General features: G+C 32.4%; 1 protein-coding gene across 9 annotated transcripts in view; it reads left to right on the top strand.

Moving 5' to 3' along the window:
• Positions 1-22,593, top strand: part of LOC129742447 (uncharacterized) — a 584,572-nt gene that overhangs the window by 142,552 nt on the left and 419,427 nt on the right. For 5 of the 9 annotated variants that reach the window (XM_055734382.1, XM_055734376.1, XM_055734374.1 and 2 more), the window contains exon 1: positions 18,837-18,988. The exons of 1 other annotated variant lie outside the window; for it this stretch is intronic. The gene's annotated coding sequence lies outside the window, so the exon portion shown is untranslated. Of the gene's footprint in view, positions 1-18,830; positions 19,019-22,593 lie in introns of those variants that run through there. 3 more of the 9 variants (XM_055734355.1, XM_055734361.1, XM_055734352.1) reach the window with 3 other exon arrangements.

Here is a 22,593-nt window from a genome sequence, read left to right as displayed (position 1 = left end):
CCGGGAATTCTTGGGAAACAGGTCACCAGATTTCCCGATTCTAAGGAACGAGAAAATGGCCGGGAAATGGACACTTTAAACGGAATGTGATATCCGGTTCGAAGGCCTAAAATGTTTTAGCACTCCCGAAAGAACTATTCGGACCCGCACAAGAAACTCGTGGATAATAAAAACTTCACTACTTGGTGAAAAGCAACTAAATCGGAAGTAAAAACGGTCTAAATTTCGCGGCGGTAACTTTTATTCCGATTCAAATCCTACTGAGCTCTTTACTAAATGTAAACAAAACATACCTAATTAGATGACATTCGCATTGTTCCATTTCAACTGTTCCTTATGAACATTATTGCACATTTCTGAAAAAATAAGATGTGCGCCATCGACTTCAGTATTTTATTATTCAAAGTCTAAAAAAAAAACATGCTTCTTAAAAAAGACTGTAGACCAGCTACGGAATGCTAAAAAAAATCACTTTATGCCCAAGAAAGCTGAAGTTAGAAGCTATACGTTGCATTAGGAATTTTTTAATTTTTTAAGATTATGATCACAAAAAATGTATTAAAAACTGTGTAATATTCTTACTTTCTAATCAATGAACCGTCAAAATTGTTTAAGTCATACCAGATAAATTTTGAAAACAGGATTGTAAAGTTGATGTAATTGGTCACTTTTTCGCATTTTCTTTTTTTCAAAACATGAAACACAGCTGTAATTTCTTAGCAGATCTACAGTCTTTTTTCCGAAGCATGTTTTTTAAGATTTTTTTTTCTGAGACTTTGGATAAGGAAATTTGAAGTGTTGTGACTGAATATTGTCTGATAAAAATATTTTTGTTACATAAAAAGGTTCCCAAAACTATAAATTTTAAAAATCGATTGGGAATCAAGAATAATATATTCGTTTTAGTCATGAGTGTCAAAATTGACACTCCAGGGGCTGTAACGGGTAAACATTTCAGGGACTGATGAGGGTTTAACAGGTAATATTGAAACATGTTAAAAGTATATCTAAAATGAATGGAAGAAATAAAAAAAAAACATCTGGAATATAACAATCAATACCGAAAAAATTATTTGTGAAATATAATAAGCGAGAGCATTTCAAGTAAACTTGTTATACGAATTCTTTCAAATGTGGGTGTTTTCAGTGTTCATGCATAGAAGTTATCTCATTCTTATTCAAATGATGATTATTGTTTATAACATTATGATTTTAACATATTCCAAAGACCTTTTCGAAAGAAAATTATATGAGTTATGTTTTATGTATTCAAAAAAACTATTTATTTTATTAATCAACATCATTCCAGTTTTTTGTTGACAAAGTTTGTGGATTAAACAGTCCCTTTTTTATAGATTATTTCATTGTAATCAAGAACTTCATCGACTTAATTTTACTTGAAGCAACGATCAAAAGTTGAAACTCATCACCAACAGAAGCCCCATAAAAGCGGCCACTTGCGAGGAAGCCTTTCGATAAGCCCTCAACAACCGACAGCAGCCATCAAGAGTTGCAACAACAACAACAAAAAAGGAGCGGCGAAAATCCTCGGAAAAACTCTTTGAGGAAGGCTTTACAGCCAGTGACATTGCACTTTCTCACTCTCTGGAGCCACTCGACAGTTAGTAGAAAAAAAACTCGCAATCGGAAAAGTTGGAAAACTGGCAGAGAAGGAAAGAAGGGGTGAATGACTTCGATGATTGAATTGGACGTTTTTGTTCGGAAGTGGAAAAGCTTAACACAACTTTTGATCGATCAACAATCGCTGATGACAACAACTGTCGAGTTAATGCACTCAAATTTGAGAACTTTTTAAAGAAAAAAATCCTATATTTTGATTGAATTTCGTAGCCACTTTAAAAAAAATTACCAATTTGATAAAAAAAAACACTAATCCGAAAATAAATTTTTTTAAAGATTTCGATCAAAATTGGCCACTTTTGCGTAAATTCAACACTTCAAGTTGGGAAGATTGGATTGAAGAAAGTGTCTTTTATTTCCCAAGTTTTGTGGCCATAGAAGTTGTCAGTAGCGCTTTCAGTCAGCAACAGCGGACAAAAAAAAACGTAGAATAAAAGTGTAAAATCATCACCGGAAGTGGTTCGCTTTCTCAAGGATCTGGATTGAGGTAATTCAATTAGCGATTAGCACTTTTTCTAGCATTGTTGAGAACGAGTTTCCAATTGGATGCGATTTAAATTGAGATCTAGTGTAGGGTGGACTTTTTGTCTCTCAATATTTTGTGCTAAACTTTTACAGAGGTTTTCTATTTCCGAGAAAATTTTTAAAGCAAAAACATCCAAACGCAGAGGAGGTTAGTGTTGACCAAACGTAGCACCTGTGTTGCGTGTTTGGATCCAGTTCCTAACTTTCGGTAAATAAGGTTTAATTAGATGCAGCTGCGAGAGTGCAAAGTTGTTTGGGTGTCAACTGGACTTGACTGCCTGGGTTAGATGGAAAATTTTATCCCACCCCAACCAAAACTTTTAAACCTGATGAATGGTCAAATTACCCCGGTGCAAGAATAATTTGAAACGAGTTGATATTGTTTTCGAACGTAAGTACTAATTGAAAACATGCTAGCTCCACAGTGAAGTGGCACGTGAGGTGAGGGAAAAATGAATTTTTCTCCCCGGTAATTATTGTTGTATTTAAACTGAAATTTTGAACACGCGAATAATAATAATTTGATCCAGCAAACAGTTTCAACAGATAATTGGTCCATTTTGAGGGTCCAGACGATTGGCCTCTTTTGATAATGTTAATTGAATGATAATTTTTGGTGATAACAATTGATCGGAGATGATTGTAAATAAAAATCGTAAATGAAAACACTTAAGATAAAATATGTGTGAAAAGGTGAAAATATTCCTCAAAAGTGTTCAATTACATTTTTGATTGCGATGTTATCGTTTTTGTCATTTTTGTCATTTTTGTCATTTTTGTCATTTTTGTCATTTTTGTCATTTTTGTCATTTTTGTCATTTTTGTCATTTTTGTCATTTTTGTCATTTTTGTCATTTTTGTCATTTTTGTCATTTTTGTCATTTTTGTCATTTTTGTCATTTTTGTCATTTTTGTCATTTTTGTCATTTTTGTCATTTTTGTCATTTTTGTCATTTTTGTCATTTTTGTCATTTTTGTCATTTTTGTCATTTTTGTCATTTTTGTCATTTTTGTCATTTTTGTCATTTTTGTCATTTTTGTCATTTTTGTCATTTTTGTCATTTTTGTCATTTTTGTCACTTTTGTCACTTTTGTCATTATTGTCATTTTTGTCATTTTTGTCATTTTTGTCATTTTTGTCATTTTTGTCATTTTTGTCATTTTTGTCATTTTTGTCATTTTTGTCATTTTTTGTCATTTTTTGTCATTTTTTGTCATTTTTGTCATTTTTGTCATTTTTGTCATTTTTGTCATTTTTGTCATTTTTGTCATTTTTGTCATTTTTGTCATTTTTGTCATTTTTGTCATTTTTGTCATTTTTGTCATTTTTGTCATTTTTGTCATTTTTGTCATTTTTGTCATTTTTGTCATTTTTGTCATTTTTGTCATTTTTGTCATTTTTGTCATTTTTGTCATTTTTGTCATTTTTGTCATTTTTGTCATTTTTGTCATTTTTGTCATTTTGGTCATTTTTGTCATTTTTGTCATTTTTGTCATTTTTGTCATTTTTGTCATTTTTGTCATTTTTGTCATTTTTGTCATTTTTGTCATTTTTGTCATTTTTGTCATTTTTGTCATTTTTGTCATTTTTGTCATTTTTGTCATTTTTGTCATTTTTGTCATTTTTGTCATTTTTGTCATCTTTGTCATTTTTGTCATTTTTGTCATTTTTGTCATTTTTGTCATTTTTGTCATTTTTGTCATTTTTGTCATTTTTGTCATTTTTGTCATTTTTGTCATTTTTGTCATTTTTGTCATTTTTGTCATTTTTGTCATTTTTGTCATTTTTGTCATTTTTGTCATTTTTGTCATTTTTGTCATTTTTGTCATTTTTGTCATTTTTGTCATTTTTGTCATTTTTGTCATTTTTGTCATTTTTGTCATTTTTGTCATTTTTGTCATTTTTGTCATTTTTGTCATTTTTGTCATTTTTGTCATTTTTGTCATTTTTGTCATTTTTGTCATTTTTGTCATTTTTGTCATTTTTGTCATTTTTGTCATTTTTGTCATTTTTGTCATTTTTGTCATTTTTGTCATTTTTGTCATTTTTGTCATTTTTGTCATTTTTGTCATTTTTGTCATTTTTGTCATTTTTGTCATTTTTGTCATTTTTGTCATTTTTGTCATTTTTGTCATTTTTGTCATTTTTGTCATTTTTGTCATTTTTGTCATTTTTGTCATTTTTGTCATTTTTGTCATTTTTGTCATTTTTGTCATTTTTGTCATTTTTGTCATTTTTGTCATTTTTGTCATTTTTGTCATTTTTGTCATTTTTGTCATTTTTGTCATTTTTTGTCATTTTTGGCATTTTTGTCATTTTTGTAATTTATGTAATTTTTGTCATTTTTGTCATTTTTGTCATTTTTGTCATTTTTGTCATTTTTGTCATTTTTGTCATTTTTGTCATTTTTGTCATTTTTGTCATTTTTGTCATTTTTGTCATTTTTGTCATTTTTGTCATTTTTGTCATTTTTGTCATTTTTGTCATTTTTGTCATTTTTGTCATTTTTGTCATTTTTGTCATTTTTGTCATTTTTGTCATTTTTGTCATTTTTGTCATTTTTGTCATTTTTGTCATTTTTGTCATTTTTGTCATTTTTGTCATTTTTGTCATTTTTGTCATTTTTGTCATTTTTGTCATTTTTGTCATTTTTGTCATTTTTGTCATTTTTGTCATTTTTGTCATTTTTGTCATTTTTGTCATTTTTGTCATTTTTGTCATTTTTGTCATTTTTGTCATTTTTGTCATTTTTGTCATTTTTGTCATTTTTGTCATTTTTGTCATTTTTGTCATTTTTGTCATTTTTGTCATTTTTGTCATTTTTGTCATTTTTGTCATTTTTGTCATTTTTGTCATTTTTGTCATTTTTGTCATTTTTGTCATTTTTGTCATTTTTGTCATTTTTGTCATTTTTGTCATTTTTGTCATTTTTGTCATTTTTGTCATTTTTGTCATTTTTGTCATTTTTGTCATTTTTGTCATTTTTGTCATTTTTGTCATTTTTGTCATTTTTGTCATTTTTGTCATTTTTGTCATTTTTGTCATTTTTGTCATTTTTGTCATTTTTGTCATTTTTGTCATTTTTGTCATTTTTGTCATTTTTGTCATTTTTGTCATTTTTGTCATTTTTGTCATTTTTGTCATTTTTGTCATTTTTGTCATTTTTGTCATTTTTGTCATTTTTGTCATTTTTGTCATTTTTGTCATTTTTGTCATTTTTGTCATTTTTGTCATTTTTGTCATTTTTGTCATTTTTGTCATTTTTGTCATTTTTGTCATTTTTGTCATTTTTGTCATTTTTGTCATTTTTGTCATTTTTGTCATTTTTGTCATTTTTGTCATTTTTGTCATTTTTGTCATTTTTGTCATTTTTGTCATTTTTGTCATTTTTGTCATTTTTGTCATTTTTGTCATTTTTGTCATTTTTGTCATTTTTGTCATTTTTGTCATTTTTGTCATTTTTGTCATTTTTGTCATTTTTGTCATTTTTGTCATTTTTGTCATTTTTGTCATTTTTGTCATTTTTGTCATTTTTGTCATTTTTGTCATTTTTGTCATTTTTGTCATTTTTGTCATTTTTGTCATTTTTGTCATTTTTGTCATTTTTGTCATTTTTGTCATTTTTGTCATTTTTGTCATTTTTGTCATTTTTGTCATTTTTGTCATTTTTGTCATTTTTGTCATTTTTGTCATTTTTGTCATTTTTGTCATTTTTGTCATTTTTGTCATTTTTGTCATTTTTGTCATTTTTGTCATTTTTGTCATTTTTGTCATTTTTGTCATTTTTGTCATTTTTGTCATTTTTGTCATTTTTGTCATTTTTGTCATTTTTGTCATTTTTGTCATTTTTGTCATTTTTGTCATTTTTGTCATTTTTGTCATTTTTGTCATTTTTGTCATTTTTGTCATTTTTGTCATTTTTGTCATTTTTGTCATTTTTGTCATTTTTGTCATTTTTGTCATTTTTGTCATTTTTGTCATTTTTGTCATTTTTGTCATTTTTGTCATTTTTGTCATTTTTGTCATTTTTGTCATTTTTGTCATTTTTGTCATTTTTGTCATTTTTGTCATTTTTGTCATTTTTGTCATTTTTGTCATTTTTGTCATTTTTGTCATTTTTGTCATTTTTGTCATTTTTGTCATTTTTGTCATTTTTGTCATTTTTGTCATTTTTGTCATTTTTGTCATTTTTGTCATTTTTGTCATTTTTGTCATTTTTGTCATTTTTGTCATTTTTGTCATTTTTGTCATTTTTGTCATTTTTGTCATTTTTGTCATTTTTGTCATTTTTGTCATTTTTGTCATTTTTGTCATTTTTGTCATTTTTGTCATTTTTGTCATTTTTGTCATTTTTGTCATTTTTGTCATTTTTGTCATTTTTGTCATTTTTGTCATTTTTGTCATTTTTGTCATTTTTGTCATTTTTGTCATTTTTGTCATTTTTGTCATTTTTGTCATTTTTGTCATTTTTGTCATTTTTGTCATTTTTGTCATTTTTGTCATTTTTAGAATGTTTGGAATGTCCTTTTTTAAGATAATTTACGCAAAACAATCCAAATATTGCTGACTCTAATGACAGCTCACGATCTAGCTCAGTCAGTTGTTTAACGTTCTCACCTCATAATATCCAGATCACACTTTAAACCGCATTTTCTCGGGCAAATGACTTAAGATCCGTAAATCCTCATCCGGTATCAAGTGCACAACCCACACGGGGGACACGCTGACAATGAAGTGACAAACGGCGCGTTTTGGTTGGTCATCCCATCATTCCCGATGGTCTTCATCGTCAACCTTCCCCAATCCTAACGGGACAATCTCCATGCTCGAAGCAGCTCGGTGGTGGCTCCAGAGAGCTCCAGAGTTCATAATCCCTTATCATCTGCTGTCAGCTTTCCAGAAGTGGCATCCTCGTCGTCGTCAGCCAGGGCCATCAGCGTGGTTCCAGTGAGAAGACGCGATAAAAACTTCCACCAGTACCTAGTATCATCAACAAAACATGCAAGGTGGAGGATTCCCTTGAAATGTGTCTTTGATACCGGCGATTATCCGGGATGGTCAGGACTCTAGAGAGGTGAAACTCAATGCCAGCGTTTCTAATTAGTCTAGGTCGGTATTTGCGTTAATTTCTTGTGACTAAATAGACAACTTCATCTTAATTTCACCCGATAAAATCATGACTTAATTCTGTGTATGGTGTTTTGGAAACCTAAAAATGCAAAAATGTGCCAAATAACTTCAACTTTCCAATCCTCTTTTTGAAATTTATCTGGTATGAATAAATAAAGTTTATAAGTTTTTTTAGGTTTTTATTCTTTAAAAACGTCGTGAGAATATCTTAAATCTTATTAACTTGTAGAAACTTTTTCCAGGCTGCATTTAATCTATCTAAAAATCTACAAAACCCTTACGTGACGCATATAGGAATGCATTTTTTCGGAGTTTGTCGCCGTCGAAAAATCAGAATCAACTCTGATAAGGTAAAGGCAGGCCAAAAGTAAAGCGACGGCGCCTTTAGCTGCAAATATTTCCTCCACTTTATGCCCAACAATTGGTCCTTTGAGGAAAGTAGCAGTTCTGATTAGGAACAAAAAAAAAATTTACAATGTCAAACTACGAAATGCAGAAAAAAACAACGCTTGCACGAAAAACCTACCCCAAGTTCGCGTGTCACCAGAAAATTTATGAAACTCGCAAAGTTGTCCTCGTCGCTGGTTGTTGTCGTCGTTTTTTTTAGCTGAGCTTGGATATGTTAATGTTTGTGTGTGTGCATGTGTACGTGTGCTTTGATTCGTGGTACTTCCAGCAACACTTTGATTCACCATGAAAACCTCAAAGACGAAGTTTGGGTAAACTTTTCTGGCTGAGCATCGGATTTTGGATTGCACCAAACAACTAACACCAACTCTCAAAAAAAAAAAAACAAGCAAAAACCAAAACAACCACCCACCCACACATTTGCATGAGTTAACATTTTTTACCACTGAGCTGATGAGGTTAAGCTCGACGATGCAACATGCAACTAGCAACTCTACTTCATAAGTACACAGACACAAATGCAAAGTCACTTTTCGTCGAATACCTTGCCTCTCCCTCCTTAATCCACCATCTTTACGCTCAGGGATGTCAACATCGAAAAAGGAGAGGGTGGGTGTTTGGGGTGAATCAGGTTTGGATAAACTAACCACACGACAGTTTCAGGCTTTTCCGAGCCAGCGAACGATGCACCGATAGAAATTTCGACCCCGACTGAACGAGGTTAGGCTATTAGAAGGTTTGTGTGGGGAGGAAAGAAAAATAAAACCACGTCCTCGACGAAGACGACCAAGTCCTCAACCATGGAAGGAAACGCCGAAGCATGGGACAGACAGCTGGCTGGAGGAGGAAAACTAAGAAAGAACTGGCCCCGAAGGCTTTTGGCAGACTGATTTTTGTTGACTTTAGAAATCCATGAAACATGACGTTTTTTTTGTTTTGCTTCTCTTTTAACTCCCTTTACTCGTCCAGTTGGAAGGAACCCACTGATGTTATGAATTTTTAGTTGTTGCTTAATCTTTTTCTTCATTACAACAACCATTTTTTCCTATTTTCGCCAAAACTTTACCAACACTTGATGGTCGTAAATGTTGGGTTCGGATAACCGTTGCATTAATCGTTGCGATTAGGCAATATGAAAACGATTTTAAAGAGCGCTTTTCCTGATAAAAAGTTGCTATTAATAAAATTATATGAAAAGTATTGTTAGTATACATTTTTGATATTGTGAGTTGAAAACTCAAAAGTTATGAATATGATTTAAATTTAAAAAAACTTTTTGACAAAAGCAAAACCTCAGGGAAAATGTCCTTCGAAAATTTCAATTTCGTAAGAGAGATTTTTTTGATTCAAATCACACTCTTAGAAGAACATTCAGAATGAAGTCCTCTGATCATACCAACAACAGAAAATGTGAACAGAAAAGACGTATTGATAACGGACAGAGAATTGTGAGACTTTAGTTCTTGGGGTGAAAAGTGCAGCGACTTAAAAAAAAGTTTCAATGCAGAAATGTAGGGCGATGAATTCAAAAGAACATCGGCGGAGGTCATTAATAACCGTATGGTTTATGGAAACTGCATTGATGCTCCAGGTAAAATGGGCACAGAGAACTAAAATGAACTTGCCAATACCAAAAAACTGAAAAATATTCAGAATCTTTTTTAAGATTTCCAGAAAAAAATATATTCTTGGGAATTATGATCTAGAATTTCCAATCAATATTTTGTTTATCTATTATAACTATTTAAAAGTGGAGATTTAAATTATAATTTTTAGAATTGGAAATGGAATCCCAGTATAAGTCGTACTATGTTTCGCTGTAGAGCTAACGTTGGCTAACATTTTCCTCTCGGTATTATGTGTTATGAAATAATCATAGAATCAGAGAATATTTGAAAATTCTGGAACCTGAGAAACTAAGACTGTTTATTAGAATATTAAAATTTTATAAAAAAATTATCTCAAAAATTAAAAATACTAGAATTTAAGATTCTCATAACCAAAAAACTTGAAGCTCTGAAAGTCTGAAAATTAGAGAGTATGAGAATCTGAAAATATGAGAATCAAAGAATCTGAGAATTTGAAAATCTTAGAAACTGAGAATCTGACAATTTAAGATTGCGAGAATCTCAGAATCTAGGAGTTATCAAATCAAATATTTGGAAAATAAGATAACTTGAGAATCTGAGTATCTGGAAGTCAGAAAATCTGAGAATCTGTTAATCTGAGAATCTGGTAATCTGAAAATCTGATAATCTGATGATCTAATGATCTGAGGATCTGAGAATCTGAAAATCTGAGAATCTGAGAATGTGAGGATCGGAAAGTTTGAGAACCTGATAACCTGACAATCTGAGAATCTGAGAATCTGAGATTCTGAGAATTTGAGAATCTGAGAATCTGAGAATCTGAGAATCTGAGAATCTGAGAATCTGAGAATCTGAGAATCTGAGAATCTGAGAATCTGAGAATCTGAGAATCTGAGAATCTATGAATCTGAGAATCTGATAATCTGAGAATCTGAGAATCTGAGAATCTGAGAATCTGAGAATCTGAGAATCTGAGAATCTGAGAATCTGAGAATCTCAGAATCTGAGAATCTGAGAATCTGAGAATCTGAGAATCTGAGAATCTGAGAATCTGAGAATCTGAGAATCTGAGAATCTGAGAATCTGAGAATCTGAGAATCTGAGAATCTGAGAATCTGAGAATCTGAGAATCTGAGAATCTGAGAATCTGAGAATCTATGAATCAGAGAATCTGAGAATCTGAGAATCTGAGAATCTCAAAATCTGATAATCTGATAATCTGATAATCTGATTATCTGAGAGTTCGAGAAAATCTGAAAATCTGAAAATCTGAAAATCTGATAATCTGATATTCTGATATTCAGATAATCTGATAATCTGGTTATCTGATATTCTGATAATCTGGTAATCTGGTAATCTGATAATCTGATAATGAAATAATCTGATAATTTGATAATTTGATAATTTGATAATTTGATAATTTGATAATATGATAGTCTGACAAGGTGATGATCTGATTATGTGATAATCTGGTTATCTGATATTCTGATAATTCGAAAATATGATGATCTGATATTTTGATAATCAGATAATCTGATTATCCGATAATTTGATAATCTGATAATATGATTAAGAGATAACCTGATAATCTGATAATCTGATAATCTGATAATCCGAGAATCTGATAATCCGAGAATCTGAGAATCATAAAATCTAAAAATGTAGAAATCTTAGAATCTTAAAATCTTAGAATATAAGAATTTGAGAATCTATGAAGCCGAGAATCTGAGAATCTGAGAATTCAATAAACTGAAAATCTTAGAATCAGATAATCTGAGAATCCGAGATTTGGATAATCTTAACATCCAATAATCTGGGAATATGAGTATCTCTAAGAATCTGAGAGTCTGAGAATCTGTGATTCTGAGAATTTGAGAAACTGAAAATCGAAGGATCTTAGTATCTGAAAATCTGAGAATCTGAAAATCTAAGACTTTCAGAATCTGAGAATATCGGAATCTGAGAAACTTTAAATAAAAAAAAATCCGAATATCTGAATATCTGAAAATCTAACAAGCTGAAAGTCGGAATTCTGAAAATTTGAAAATTTAGAAACCTGAGAATTTTAGAATCTGAGAATCTGCTTAGTTCCAGTATTTTAGAATCTTAAATTTGATAATCTAATAAGGTGTTTGTTCTTATGTTATCAAAATGATTTGACTCATCAAATCGTTCAAGATTACGAATGATGATTGTTTTGCTACTCTGAGCAGAAACTTTAAACATCAAGTGATATGTGAAACAAACTTTATTACCAAACGAAAAAACTGTTAAAAGTGAAAAAAATGTGACATTACCATAACTTTAATTGATAATTTCAATTTACTAGAACTATGGGGTTAAATTAAGCATTCCAGTTCGCCCTGATTTTCCGGTTAACAAGACAAATTTGGCCTAGCCCAGATGCACGGATTTTATAAAAAAGTTCTCAGATACTGTCCGGATTTATATTTTTTTTATTTTTGCAAAACTGAGCAAGAATCTCCAATTTTGTGATCTTGTGATGTTTTAATTCATGGGTTTAAAACTATTTTGAGAGTAATTAAAATCGAAATTAAAAACAAATTAAAATTTTGAAAGCTCTTAGTATGATTTGAGCGCTAATTTGAATTTGAAATGATTGCATTTGCAGTAATTTTTGGTTTTGTTCGAAATAAATTTTACATTTTTTCTGTCAAAAATGTTTTAAAGAAAAAAGTGTTAATCTGCTGCATACATTAAGGGGTTAAAAATACTACAAAATATTCGATTATCTAAAATCTTGTTAATAAATTTTTATGATAACAAACGCATAATGCAAAACAGTCATATCCCAGCATATGGAAACGCGATTTATGAGATTTATGAGATAGTTCTGATTTGCATTTTGTTGCATTTTGCCCCAGACAGCTAAGTTAAAAAAATATTTATTTGAAAAAAAATGGAGATTGTCCGAAAAATATTTATACACCAACAGTGTTGATATAGGATAGTGAAAGCAATATGAAGTTTGTAGGTGAGATCCCAACCCGTCATACTAGGTAAAGTTTTTTACGGCATCAAAAAATATAAAAATTTGTACATCTATTGCTTGATTTTTTGCATTTTTTATGAGAATCAAAAATTTAAAAAACTCTTTCACGATATTAAATATTATGTCATCATCAATTTGTTATCATTCAATGATAACTTTATTACAGTATTGAAATAAAAATTTAATAGATGTTGTGGTATACACATGTTGCCTCTAACCCTGCTTTTGCATGAAGCTCCGTTTGACGGTATTTAAAATTTCTATGATTCTGTGATTACGTGACACTCCTGGCTAATAATAATGAAACACTACGTTTTAGCTGACAACATATGGGTTGAGATATGTCCATAAAATATGTTTCAAAACATTATGTACAAAAAAAAAAAGAAATAATTAGTAAAACCTTGGAGATAAACATAAGTTAAACTGCGAAGGAAAATGTAACGTCCCTCATTTTTATCTTTGTTTGAAAAATTTTGAGGTTTTGACAACCTTCTAAACATTGTCTATATATACTCAATACATTAGATGTTATCAAAGACTTCAATGGAACACCGAGCTGTCCTCCCACCTCGTTTAAAGGTGTTTTTTTTTCATACATTTTTTACTATTTGTCCTCTCAACCCGCTTGATTACCAAGCTGTCCTCTCAATTTGCTTATACGTTTTTCTCTTCATTTATTTCAAACTTTCTTTTCAACCCGCTTGATCACTCGCTTATGAGAGTTTTAATCATACATTTATTTAGAGCTATCCTCTAAACCTGCTTTATCATCAAGCTGTGCTCCCAACTCGCTTGTAGGTGTGTTTTTTTAATACATTTATTTAAATCTGTCCTCTCAACTCGTTCATAGGTTTTTTTTTCTACATTTATTCCAAGCTGTCCTCTAAACTTACTTAATCACCAAGCTGTCCTCTTAACTCGCTTGTAGGTGTTTTTGGAACTTTTATTTCAAGCTGTCCTCTCAACCCGCTTGATCACCAAGCTGTCTTTCCAGCTCACTTATAGGTGTTTTATTTTCATAAATTTAATTCAATTTTTCCACTTAACTCGCGTGTTGGTGTTTTTTATATTTTTAATTCAAGCTGTTTTCTCAACTCGTTTATAGTTGTTTTTTTATACAATTTTTCAAGCTGTCCTCTCAACTCGCTTGATGACTAAGTTGTCCATTCGCTTATTGGTTTTTAAACATTTTTTTCAAGCAGTCCTCTTAACCCGTTTGATCATCAAGCTGTCCTCCCACCTCGCTTTTAGGGGTTTATTTATATTTTTATTTCAAGCAGTTTTCTCAATCGTGTGATCATTAGGCTGTCTTCTAAACTCTCTTATAGGGAGTTTTGATATGTATTGCTTGCTGTTTCAAAAAACCCGCTTGAATTGTCTTTCTCACCAGGCTGTCCTCTTAACTTGCTTTCTGGTGATTCGATTTAAAACGATTTTAGTTTTTTCAAATTTCATTTGTAGTTGTTTTCCGTTTTCATTTTGAATAGAATAATTTCTTTCTTGGAACCAATCTTGTTCCAGTTTTTGTTCTTAAATACAAAATAATTAATGTTATAACTCGTTAGTGTTTTCCCAACGATTGGTAAAAGTTCGTCAGCGTGTAAAACTTTTGACGAAGTTTGTTTTGTATCGGTTTGATATTCTTTTCAAATTTTACAATAGACACATTCCACGCGCTCGTACTGTTCACAAGTGATTTTTATCCGTTAGCGTATCAAAAATCTCAAACTTGACAATAATTTTGATAATTTAAATAACACAAAACCAACGAAAAAGGAGAAAGCAATTTTTTTACATGTTTTACATAATTTTGAAAATCAATTTTGCTGTGGGAAAAAGTGATAATTTTGACAACTTTTACATAATAAATTATTAAAATATATGGATTGATTATTTCTGAGATTTTTCATTGTGTTTTGAAGCCAACAAATATTGCTTCTTTGTGTAGAAAAAAGATTTTTTTTATATCCAATGGGGTTGTTTTTTAAAACGAACAAAAACAGTCGCAAATGAGTGCATTCACGTCACAAAAAAGGAAACTTTTTAATTTTACGAGAAAACTTGAACATTGAATAACAATAAAAAAATAAGATCTTCTTTGAAAATGACAAAAAGATTTTGAAACACTAAAATTTATAGAAATCGGTTGGAGAATCCAGCTGAGTTACAACAGCGCGAATAGTGAATTCATGTCACAAAAATTTGTTTTTTTTTGTAAAATTTTATAAGAGAAACATGCTCTGAAAGCTGATTTGATCCTCCAGATGGTCGAATTTTTTACAAATAGAACGTAATTTTTGAATTTGTTCAATATTTTCAAATAAAAAACAACAAAAATGTTACAAAAAATGTACATAAAATTTGAAGGTTTTGAAGAATTTTTCAGAAAAACTTGAAATTTCGTGACGTGAATTCAGTACCCTGCTCTGTTTAAACTGAGTGAATTCACGTCACATTTTAAAAGAAACATAACTTTGTTCGTTGTGGCTAAATCGAGAAGTTATGAACATCGAATTGTGGGTAATTGTTTTCTCTGCAATTTTTTTTCAAGACACTAATATCCTATTTTCACAGAGGGAACAGTTAACTGAAGTGGTATGTACTAAAGTTCAGTGTTCGGCATCGCTAACTGAAAAATTAGCGTCGCTAATTAGATCGCTATCTCGGTCAAAGTTAGCGATCGCTAATTAAAGCCGCTAAATGTTGCGTAAAAGTTATCGATCTATAATAAAGCGCTAATCGCTGATCGATAGTAGAAAGTTTTGTAAAAGATAAGCAAAACACAAATATTGCAGCCATCTTTAATTATAATATTGCCTAGAAATGTTGTTTAATGATATCAATAGGGGCAATTTTCGAACTTGTTTTGTAATATTTCTGTGCAAATCAGTTGCGTCAGTCCACTTTTAATTTTAGTTAGCGTATTTGGTGGAAAGTAAAAGGAAAAAAATGGAAGCAATTTTTTTCAAAATATTCACCCGTTTATTAATTTTTTTTACATCAGTGAATGCAAAGATTATCTTTAGGTCGATGTTTTGTTTTTCATCTTTTTTAACATAAATACACTTATTTTGTTCTGGAAATTTCAATTTTCCCAACTTTTTCAATTCTTTTATATTCAAAGAAGGCTTATGCTTAAGACATAAATTCAAGTGAAGACAATTCAAAAAGACGCTCATGATTCCAGTCAAAATCGAGATCGAATAGCTTCTCAAATCAATCTTTAACGAAAATTCAAATACCTGATCGGATTCAAAATTTTAAATCTGAATGATGTCGAATTTATGATCTATAAGTCTATGGCCAAATTAACACTTCAAAGAGTTAGCGTTCTTCAGTTAGCGGAACTAAAAATTAGCGGAACTTTCTTATCCGCTAGCTGAAGAAAAATATAGCGAGAAAATTAATTCGCTAACCGAAAGTTAGCGGACTTGTTAGCGATTAACGGATTAGCGTTTTTGTGCCGGACACTGCTAAAGTTAAAAATGGTCAATTCTAGTGAGAATTCACATCACAAAAGTAATCGATTACAACACAAACAACTTAATTTTTTTATGATCACATGTAATTAATTTTGGAGGTAATTCAATTTGCGACCGTTCCCTATTTTTTTTTGGTTGATTTCTGGTATGATAAAGATGAAGTCCGGAAAAGCAATTTTACGTCACAGAAGAATGTGTAAATACAGTTTTCAAATACCTGCCACGCTTGCCAAATGTGCTAACTGCTGCTATGCTCGGAAGTTAATACTGAAGTCTACATGGAAATTTTGAAAAATCATTGGATTGTTGATTCGGGCAAACTTTGGTGAACCCGAGTGTGATATATTCCAAAAAAAAGGAGCCCATGTCGTACCTCAAAACGGACCTATACCTAGCTGAATGATTAAAAACTATTTTTAACACGTTCGTCGCCAAGCGTCATCCACATTTAAAAAATGTTCAACTTAAAAATGCCAAAACATTAACAGGAAATATCGTTTTGGCTCTGAATTTTGGCAAGAGAACGGAGAAGAATATGGTTATGATCTGGAATAATTTTGAATAAAAAATATATCTCCAGATTGATTAAATGACTTTTAAAATTTTGACATATTTTGCGTCACCCACTTTTGGAGACGAACACGTTAAATCATGTTAACATGAAGTAAAGTGTTTTTGAACCATTATGACATATTTCAGCATTATTTATGAATCACACTGTAGGTTCTTGATTCATCATAACATTTCTCAAGAAAATTAAAATGAAAATGAGTGAACATTTTTTTAAAAATTACTTCTGAATCTGATAAATAAGATCTGTTTGAAAAAAAAAGCATGTTGAATACCGAAACCCCTCGTCGCTACAAAAGTCGTTGGTAGCTAGATGTTGTGAGTCGTCGCGATGCCAACTACCGATCATCACCCAACAATAGATGGAAAACAATGGGTGGGAAATGTTTCGCCCCAAAAATGATCGCGATCCGGTCTTTTATTGGCGGTCGAGCCCCAGCCGAAAATTGGAGCCCGCCGTTTGGATCCTGAGCAGCAGTCTGAGTCAACCATACGAAGAAACATTATATTGTGTCCGTCCATCTAGTATTAGGAAAAAAACCGCATGTTTTAGTTTAAGTTAAAATGTGTTACCAGATTATCACCGCTGATTTTTATGATTCAATTGAATGATTAATGGCATTTCGGTGAAGTTAAAATGTATTAAACGTCTATAAATCAATACAGAGTGCCCGTTTACTTTCTATAAACACGGTTTGTTCTTTATATCCGCGAAATCCGGCAATTTTCGAACTAAAAATAATAAGGTGCCCAAGTGGAAATTTTCTTAGTCCGAGTTAACCCGCGTCCGCAAGTTCGGTGAACTTTGAATATTCAATCTAATTCCGAACCCTTCAGCTTGCGGAAAGTTTCTGTGGAGCGGGTATATGTTTAAATTGGATAGAAGACAACTTTATTTGGATTATTGTAAAGGTGGTTTACGTTTGATAGATCCAGAGTCCAAAGCAAAGGCATTATTTTTGAAAAATATTTTTTACAATTTAAATGAGGATGGTACTTACTCGAAAGATAAATATTTAATTGATTTCAATTCTAAACAACGACTCACACGGAATGCAAGAGATTGGATATCTGTAGGTAAGATCTTGGATAATAATTTTGATTTAACATCTACCAAATCACTTTATGAATACTTCATCAAAGAACAAAATTATCAACCTGAGATTGAAAAGAAGATAATAGCTCCTTGGAATATTGTATGGGAAAATTTAAATGATAAAGTTATATCTCTCAAAGACCGTGAAATAATTTTTACGTTTGTAAATGATCTGATCCCGAATAAATATAAATTAAAACAATATAATATCGGTAATTTAACTAACATTTCCTGTGATAAATGTCATGTAATGGATACGAACGAACATAGAATTAAACTTTGCCCCAAATCGAAATTTGTCTGGAATTGGTGTACATCAATAATCAAAAGTCGTTACAAAATAAGTTGTCATGATATAGAAGAGATTTTGTTTATCCCTGTTTCAAGGAAGTCAAAAAAATCTGTGGCTTCATTATGGTTGTTAACGAAAGTAATATCTTTCAATTTGAGGGTAAAAGAACCTGATTTGTATGTTTTAAAAAAAAGAAATAAGAGAAATGAGATGGAACAAAAGTAGATGGTTCAGTAAAGAGTTCGGTAATGAGTTGAATATTTGTTGATGAACCTTTATGAGTCGTGTTGCAAGAGCTGGAAGAGTAGAATAGAGCAAGTTAAAACGATGAATTGTTAACCCGAACATTTAGTTTTAAATAATTAATTTCAATAAAAAAAAAAGAATTAAAATAAAATAAAATTTTGCAGTAATTGCTCCATATAAAAAAAAAAAAAAAAAAAAAAACCTTCGCCGTTCCTGAACCTCCCAACAATGCATTTTAAGATTTAACGCTTTCAAATTAATCAAAGTTAGTTCTACAAAAAAAATATTCAAAGTTCTGAAACGTTTTTCGTGTAAAAAATGTTGTTTAATTGAAAACTAAAGAAAATAATAAATAAGAAAAATATAAGATTTAAGTTTCGAATCTTATATTTTTTTTTCGATTTCTTCTGTTGATTTTAAATTTCAGTCGACAAAACGTTAAAAGTAGAACTGCCTAGTTTCCTTTAGTCGTGCAATCATCTGATGGGTTTTTAGTACAACTCTCAATATTTTCCACTTTTCCTCTCAAAAGTGTGCCTGAAAGCTTTTTTTACTCCCGAAACAGGCCCACCCTCGTCGTCAAAGCTTTCCACTTCCTGTTGAAGCCACCACTTCGCGAAACTTTTTTTCATCCAGGACCTGTCTCAACCGAAACTCCCTTCGGTCCAGTCTCGGTTCCACTCGTTAGCTTTTTTTGCCGAAGCATCCCGAACCCGACCCGGACGGAACCGAACTCTCTCCCGTTTTGGGGCTGTTCGTTGGACTTGTTTCTGAAGGGTGTTTGGCGCCTTTTGTGGGTTCGATGGAGCTGAGCTTCCGATTAGTTTGCCAAAGACCACCGTTTGAGCGAGAAGTTCTCTGACAGTTTTGCTCCCGCGGGTGCTCTGCGAATCCGTGTCAGGTGTGTGAACTTTGCTGTGTGTATCGAAGCATTCGTCCGCCGATTGTCGAGTGTGTAGCTTAAAGAAGAAGGAAAAAAAGGAAAACGTGTGGTGGGTTTAGCTGGGAGGTTTTCCAACAGCGTAAGACCTCACAAGGGGTTTTCCCTAGGTTTTTTTTTTGCTTCGCGTGTCTCCTTCCTGCGGAAGGTGGGAAAGCTCTTCATCCAATTGTTTCTTTTTACGTGTGTTTTTTTTTTGTTCGTTGGTTCTGTTCCACTGATTTCGTTCCTTTCGGCTTTCGGTGTTTGAGCTCTTCGGTGGGTAAAAGGTTGAGAATAATTTGGTGCTGCGAGTTTGGCCTTTTGCGAGAAAACGCGATTTTCCTCTGGATTTGTGCTGTGCTGGTCGGAATCCTTACCTTACATATATTAATGTTTATTTTTTCCTCGTCTCGGGCTAAATTTTGTCAGTGCTTCACGAGGCGTGCAGTGAAGAGTGGAGGATTTTCGGTTCGTTTTTTTCCCGTGTGCTTCCTCATCATCCACTTCCACATTACTCTACCGGAGCAGCCATTGTGTGTGTCGTGGCGCGTTTTGCATTCGCCAGGTGGAGCCTCTTGTGGAGTATATTAAAGAAACGGTGAAGTGGCGAAGAGCTAGCTGGTGTTAGTGGAAGTGCTCTGGGAGTGTTGAAGCCGCTTTGTGCGAGGAATGTGAATGATGATAGTGGCCCGGTTTCTGCCTTGAGGGCACTGTCAGTGAATGAGAGCAGGTGTGCGTCTCTCTATCCAGTGCTTCCTGACACTATGGAGTTTGGATTGGGTCCCGGTGGACCAATAGCAGCCGTGTGTTTGTGTGTGGGTGACTCTTGCTCCAAAACGAACCCGTAGTAGCGTATTCGTGTTCGTTTTTGTCGATGAAGATGGGGTGAAGTGGCAACAGGAAAATCGAAGCACAAAAAATTCAAAGGTCACCCGAAAATGTACCCGACCAACCTCAACAACTTCCACGGTGGCAACAAAATAAAAACCAACTTCAAACAGAATCCTTCGCCCATCTTCACACACATACAAACCCATCACAGGGTGTAGATACAAGCTTCCACATACATACCAAAAACAACCCGTCAGTGCGTCCTCGGGAGTCCCAAATTAAACGTTTGGCAGCAACCACTTTTGTACCACCTATTGTCCAAGAGTAATTCCCGAATTTTGGCTGCAGAGTAAAAAAGGACACCCAGGTTATCCTGGGTTTCTGAAATCACATTTTACCATTTGGATGTTGATCCTGTAGTTTGAGGCTACGATTTTTTCCCAGTTCCCCACAGTTTTTGTACCAACAGCAGATAACCTGAAGCCGCTGGAGAGATCATTTCTGCATGGGGTTTAATTAAATTGTGGCTAAAATAAACTCGAGAAGGCTCGAGAACATTCAGGCTGGACGAAGAGCCCTGAAGTTTGTCAACGCTAGTGAGGGGAAAGGGGAATGGTGCTTGGAAGTTTCCTCTGGTAAAGTTTCAAGTTGACAAGTCTACGAATGTTAAAGTTTCCTCAAAACATGAAATTAAAAAAAAATATGATAAATAAATTTAGGAGAAATGTAATTTTGAATATAAGAAAAAAAATTTCGGGAAAATTCCAATCTAAGTATACAAATTTGACGCTCATTTTCACGACAAAGTTCATCGCTTTTAAACTTTGTGCAAATAATTTTGAATGAAAAAATATACTTAGTTATATTGAAATTTGTGGTTGTATCTACTTACATCTAGTACCTGTTAGCTTTAATGTATTCAAAGGTGATTAAGATAAATCACTGTCTGAGAAAAAGTCTGGTGGAGGAGTGTTAATTCCAGTTTCTACAGAACTAATTTCATCAAGTAAAATTAAAGATTTTCATCATGTGTGGGTCAAATCATTTATTGGAAATCAAATACATATTTTTGCCTCAGTCAGGGGAGAAATATCCCCAGAAAGCGCTAAAAAAGGCTCATATGAAATTTTTTTATAATTTTCAAAACGTTTTATCAAAATTTGAACTTGAAATTAATGTAGATATTTATGGGGACTTCAATCAACGAGCGGCGTGTTTTATTAATGATGAAGAAAATAAATCACTACTGATACCAATTGTAGGAGAGAATAAAACGCTTAATACTCTCTTTGGAAATGCGCAGAGATAGTTCTTAATCAAGCTAATTATATCAGAAATCAGAATAATTGCTATTAAGATTTACTTTTTATTGATAAGAGCGATGATTTCTGTGTGAGTCACTCACAGTGGTTTATCTTAGCAACTACTTGAACTTGAACAAACTAATTACATAAGAATTAGGAACAAATTAAATGCTGTAGATTGGGAAACTTTAATTCGAAATCAAAACCCAGAACAAGTAGTGAACGAATTTTACAAAATTATATACGGTATTTTAGAAATGTCAGTACCAAAAATGAGATCTAAAATTCCAGCATGGTACAAAAGAACAATAATAAATCTCTATAATAAGTGTGGGCGAATGAAAAGGTGATTACTGGGGTTTTTTTTAAAACCTTGAATCAGTTAGGTTCAGGCCCATAAAATATACCACCGCAAGCTGCCTTGAAGCATAAAGAGCTGTATTTGACCCATACATTTCGAAAATAGTTCAAAAATTGTCCCGATTTACCCCGTTTTACAGTTTTGTTTTTTTATGCAAGGTGCAATAATAAATATTAGCCGAAATTAAGCATGGGCATCACGAAATTTTGATCAATTTTGAATAATTTAATTTTTTTTTTATTGATTTTAACTTTTTCGCAAATATTGAGAAAATGTTGAAGGTCTTTTCATGGTTCGTAAAAACCGTTGCCGTTTTGAACTTTTTTTTTTGTTTTATGGTAGGTGGTACCTACTACTCGCCATCACTTCAATTCAAAAGTGTTATGGAGCTAAATCAAAACGATAACTTATAGCTAAGTTGCCAGAATTATTACAGCACGTATCTGGGTCGGATAAATCCTAGCAATTTTATATGAAAACCTGACAATATCAGGGCATTTTATATCAAAATTGACGACCAAAAATCAGGGCAATATCTGAAACAATTTTGTCGAAACCCAGAAATCTATATATATCTATATATATAAAAAGCAATTTCTGTATGTTTGTTTGTTTGTTTGTCCTCTATAGACTCAGCCGTCTTAAGAGCTAGAGGTCTGAAATTTGGCGTGGATGCTCATTAGGACCAGGAAGGATGAAAAATGTTGTTAGATTTTCGGATGACCCCTTCTGAAAGGGGTCGTCCATAGAAGACAAATATTGTTTTCGCGATATTGACGTTATTTTTCGTCGGATCGTAATGAAAATTTGCACATGAGTGTTTTGAAAGACCAGCAATCGATTTTAGGTGTCAAATTTTGTGTAAGGGGTCGGCCAAAGGGGTCGTCCATATTAACTGTTCGCTGTTTTTACGATATTGACGTTATTATACATCGTATTCAGATGAAAATTGGTACACGATAGTTTTGAGTGACGTGCAATCGGTTTGAGGTATCAAATTCAGTGTAAAGGGCCGGCAAGAGGGGTCGTCCATATTAAATTTAAAGTATCTTAGTGATATTGACGTTTTTATCCATCGGATTGGGATAAAAATTTGCACATAGGAGTTATGAGGGACAAACAACTGATTTCACTTATCCAAACTAAAATCAGGGGTCGGCCACAGGGGTCGTCCATATT

The sequence above is a fragment of the Uranotaenia lowii genome, chromosome 1 (assembly GCF_029784155.1).
Source record: "Uranotaenia lowii strain MFRU-FL chromosome 1, ASM2978415v1, whole genome shotgun sequence".
Lineage (NCBI taxonomy): Eukaryota > Metazoa > Arthropoda > Insecta > Diptera > Culicidae > Uranotaenia > Uranotaenia lowii.
This window is presented reverse-complemented; position numbering and strand designations above follow the sequence as displayed.